Below are 4,886 nucleotides of genomic sequence, written 5' to 3'. Positions count from 1 at the left end.
AGGCCCCGGCCCCGACCCCGGCTCTGGCCTCGACGCTCGCCCACGGCCCCGGCCCCGACCCTGGCTCCGGCCCCGGTGCTCGACCCCGACTTTGACCCCAGCACCGACCCCGACCCCGACCCCTCCCAACCTCGGTCGTCGTCGGGCCTGCACCCTCTGTAAGCCCCCCACTGCTCCTTCTCTCTCTGGTATCTAGGGTTCTTTGGTTAATTTACTTAGGTTTTAGTTAGGGCAGATTGTTAATTAGGTTATATATTTAGTTATGAATTTAGCTAGGTTTTTTCTTCAAGATCTATATTTTTCTTCCTTTTATATGCAAATTTGAAGTGGACATGTGATATGTGGACATGTGATGTTTTGGACATGTCATAATTGGAATTTGGACATGTCATTTGGACATGATGATTATATGCAGGGTAAATGATCCGAGTGGCCTATGTTACGCCGGAATGTTGATTCATTTCCGTTCCGGTGAATTTCAGGCGCTCGATATGTCCATTTTTTAGCAAAGGTCATGTCAGAATTTTCCTGAATTTTGGCATGACTTGTGCTAGATAGTAGGCATATCGAGTGCCAGGAGTTGCTGGGAAACGACATTCCGGCAAACATAGATCTTTTTTATGTCATTTCTCATTTTTTTCATAGTTTTAGAATTAAACGAGGAGACTTAATCATAGGAGACAATGTCGAACAACGAAGAAACCGGGCCTTCTGACCAAGATGCAGACGAGATGGATTATGAGGGTGAACAAGAGTACCTCGACTTTTTGACTGCTGAGCAACATCAAGGTTTGCAGGTTGGCCTCGATGATGGTACTGACGCCGACATCGACACCGACGGCGCCGACACCGATGGCGGCGCCGAGACCGGCAGGGAAGGTACCGGCGGGGAAGGTACCGGCAGGGAAGATACTAGCGGGGAAGTTACAGGCGCCGATGCCGCTACCAAAAAGAAGAAGCAGAAGAAGCAGAGGATACGAAAACCTAACAAACTAGGCATTGGATGAATGGTGATCACAAAGATGGCACCTGGCAAGTTTGAGCCATTAGAGCTGGAAGAACCTCGCAAGTGCTATGGGAACCAAGTAGGATGCATCCTACGGGAGTGCGCGAGCATCAATGACGATGAATTAAGGACTAAAGAACATTTGACGCAGTTGGTCCTGACAAAGTTGCACAAGAGATTCAAGTTCCCTGACCGGGATGATAACATAGAACAACCGTGGGATGATCCGAAGATGAAAAAGATTAACAATCACGCCATGGGCATGTTTAGCAATGATTTGGCCTCCCGGGAAGGGAGGGTGAAATGAGCTATTGAGGCTGAGGAACCCCTGTCCAAGATTCTGGAGGAAAATCCGACACTTACGGAAGAGGAGTTCGAAAAGTTCAAGGACACTTGCACTACCGAGGCAGCCAAGGCTAAGGCTGCGAAATTCAAGAGCCTTCAGCAAAGGAGCATGGGGAAGCATTGCCTCGAAAACCGTGGCTACCTCGGTAAAAGGCCCATATGGGATAAGGAGGATGCGGAACGTGAGGCTCCGGGTCTCCTAGACCCTTCGCGAAGTTCACCAACCCCTTGGAGCATGACTTCATCAGGGCCCGCTACAAGTGGGACAAGGAAAAGAAGGTTTTTCACATGGACCAGATCACGAGGAGATTTATTAGACTACTGGTAATTATTATTTTACCACCTTACATTTAGCTCCAGATCTAGTCGACTACACATTCCTAAACGGTTCACGTTCCTTCTACAGGAGAAGCAACACCACCTTGCAGCCGAAAGCCCTACTTCTCCGATGAGGCCCAAGTGGGACACCCCTCTCAACCGGGACTTGAACAAACTTAAGGGACTCCCTTTGGTCCAGCGGCCGCAATATGGTCTCCGGCGCCACATGGAAGGTGTTTTACAACGAGGGACCGGAGGCCAAGAAGCAGAAAAGGAAGTTTAGTCAGGTGGACATCCACGAGAAGGTGAAGCTTGCATTCGAGAAAAAAGCAGCTGAGGACGCAAAAAACAGCCGAGGAGAAAAATGAGTTGCTACAGCAGGCAGTCAATGCCGCTGTAACTGCCTGCATAAATGATTTTGCTACTAACTTGGTCCCAGCTATCATCAACTAGATGAAGGAAAATCCAGACAAGACGGTACATGATTTCCCGTTTCCCAGTTTTGTCGCGAGCAACTCCGTGAACAACAACACCACCGCACCATCACTTGCTTACGTAAGCGGGCCTCCTCTCGCACCCGCACCCGCATAGCAGCCTGTCCTCAGTCTCTGGCGTGCTAGGAGGGCCTTTGTCTTTGTCTGAGCTCGATGCCCTCATGGTAATTAGATGTCGTACGAACATATATATCTAGAGTATTCCATTTTCGTTGCCTTTCGGATGTTTTACGCCGCAGACATGTGTTTGCAGGCCGACGAAACCCCGTGCACCATACTCTACTCGATCAAAAGCCAGAAGGCGGACGTGGGAAAGGGGGTGATAACGAAGCCCTGGGATCTCTCGTTCCACAACCATTCGATGCCCGCTGGGCACTTCAGGGTTACCTTGTCCAGTGTGACATCGGGGCACGAGGATTTGCCTCCTGCACGCCTAGGGGGAGAGGACGACGAGACCCTGCCACGGATTGGAAGCTGCAAGGGTTGGGTGCTGCTATGGCCGAAGAATCTTCTTCGTCTGGAGCCGGCCGAGAGCACGCCAATAACCACACATCAACAAGCATGTATGGAGACCACCACCCCGCCTACACAATTACCAGCTCCTATAGTGTCGGGTGAGAGCGACGGACGATGTGATGAAGGGGGTGCAATAGTACTTCCTGATGTAATCGGTCCCGTAGAATAGAGAATGGATTATATGACGGAGGATATGGAGGACCCAATGGGTTTCCTCAATACAAACGCGTATGAGGGTGACTTAGATATGATGAGTCAACCATATGATGAATCGGGCTATCAGCATGATGCTAATGAGGATATGGATGATCTGCCCGGGCAGGAACGTCATAGCAGGGATTGCAAGAAGTCTATCTTCATGAAATCCTCACAGGACACGCCTAAAGATGCCGCCTCAACACAGGCTCAACTAGCTGGGGGTTGTACAGTGCTTAGCCTGGCAACACTGGGGCAAGGGTTAAGGAAGGGTCTGGGAGAGGAAGATAGCTGCCTCCAAACAAACCAGAGCACATAGCATCCAGACGGTCGATTCTGAAGAGCGTGTACCCGTGAAAGGTGCGGCCATGTTCCATCTCACGGGCGAGCCGATGCTACCACCAAAACCGCTGGAGGCACTATTAGGGGATCTCAGGAGACTGCACGACCATGTGTTGTCGACTGAGAAAAGCCTACTAGCCTCGAAGGATCTAGGATATTCGACACACGCGGCCCGTGTGCCTGAGGGGAAGTGCTACGTTGACACACGACTTGCCGAGGTGTTCTTCCTGCGGTTTGACCATATCTTTGAGATGTTTCTAACAAGGCGGCTCGATTTCACAATCGTCCGCCTTTTTGCACAACATATGAGCTATGTCATGAAGAGAGAAGAAGTCTCACAAATCTATGTGGCGGATCCGTACTACATGCACGAGTCTTTCTTGAGTCTCGGCGACTTTGAGCGTGAAACTGCTAGGGAGTACCTCCAAAACTTCATGGTACAGAATAAGGACCAGGAAATTGTCCTCCTGCCTTATCATCCAAAGTAAGTCAGTTGCGAACAACCCTTTCGTACATTTCAATCATTCCTTCTCACTCATATGGAGAATAATTTGAGGTGTCTTTTCCCCGCAGCAACGAGCACGCCGTACTTATTGTTCTTTACCCGCGAGTCTCCCACGCCGTGTATTTCGACCCTACTAGAGACAACGAGAAGAAGGACTACACCCACATAATGAATATTCTAGATGATTCTCTCCAAGGCTTCAACATTAGGGGTGGCCACCTACAGATCATGAACAAAGGAACAAGAAGTTTGGTTTCTCGCATAAAACTAACTTCTGCTGCATCCATGTCCCAAAACCAAGCAAGAAAGATGGATTCTACCTCCTCCATCTCAAGATTGAGTTCCAACACAGATCACCAAAAGCTTTGTATGAAAACCAGAAACGATGATTATATTCGCAAGTGGGTAGAATCTCATGGAGAAGCAGATTATAAACTTAGAGATGACTTCTTTCGCATCCAAAGGGACATTGCGACGATCATCATGAAAGAAGTCGTCGATGAGAAGGGGATGTTCCACCTCGTTCTTATATCGTGAGCTAACGTCCGAACTCGCATAGGCATGCAACGTCATGACCTCACGCCATTCAAGAAGCTAGGGTCCATCCTTGATGATATGGAAGGATGGAACTTCTAGTGATTTACGATGCCGGTGATGATGATATGTGCCGGTTGAACTTGTATACTTTCTGTAGCGATTAAACTTTGTGATGTCCATGGTCCCTGCCGAACTTGCGTAATGCTACTTTATTAGTTTGGGTATGATGGCATGCGTACCTCTAGTTAATTAGTTTGTGTACTATATGTTGCATCTAGTTCCTAACCCTTTCTTTTTTGTGTTGCTCTAGTATATTTTGTTGCATATGATCGTATATTCTCTTGATGAAGATGCATCTCTAACAGGTACCTAGATTCCTGATGGCGAAGGTGTGCTATGTCGTGTACGAAGGGAAGGTTCCGAGAGTGTATGAAGAGTGGTATGAGTGTCAGGTGCAAGTGGAGGGAGTCTCGGGCGCCGGTCATAAAGGCTTCAAAAGTAGACAAGAAGCACAAGCTAGTTACTTGAGGTACACGCTAGCGCAAGAGAGGCCTCATAACCGCCGCCTCATGTACTGCATAGTTCCGCTATCACTCATAGTGATAGCACTTCTCGCGTATATCATTGT

The sequence above is a fragment of the Triticum aestivum genome, chromosome 5A (assembly GCF_018294505.1).
Source record: "Triticum aestivum cultivar Chinese Spring chromosome 5A, IWGSC CS RefSeq v2.1, whole genome shotgun sequence".
Taxonomy (NCBI): Eukaryota; Viridiplantae; Streptophyta; class Magnoliopsida; order Poales; family Poaceae; genus Triticum; species Triticum aestivum.
Note: the sequence above shows the minus strand (reverse complement) of the source record.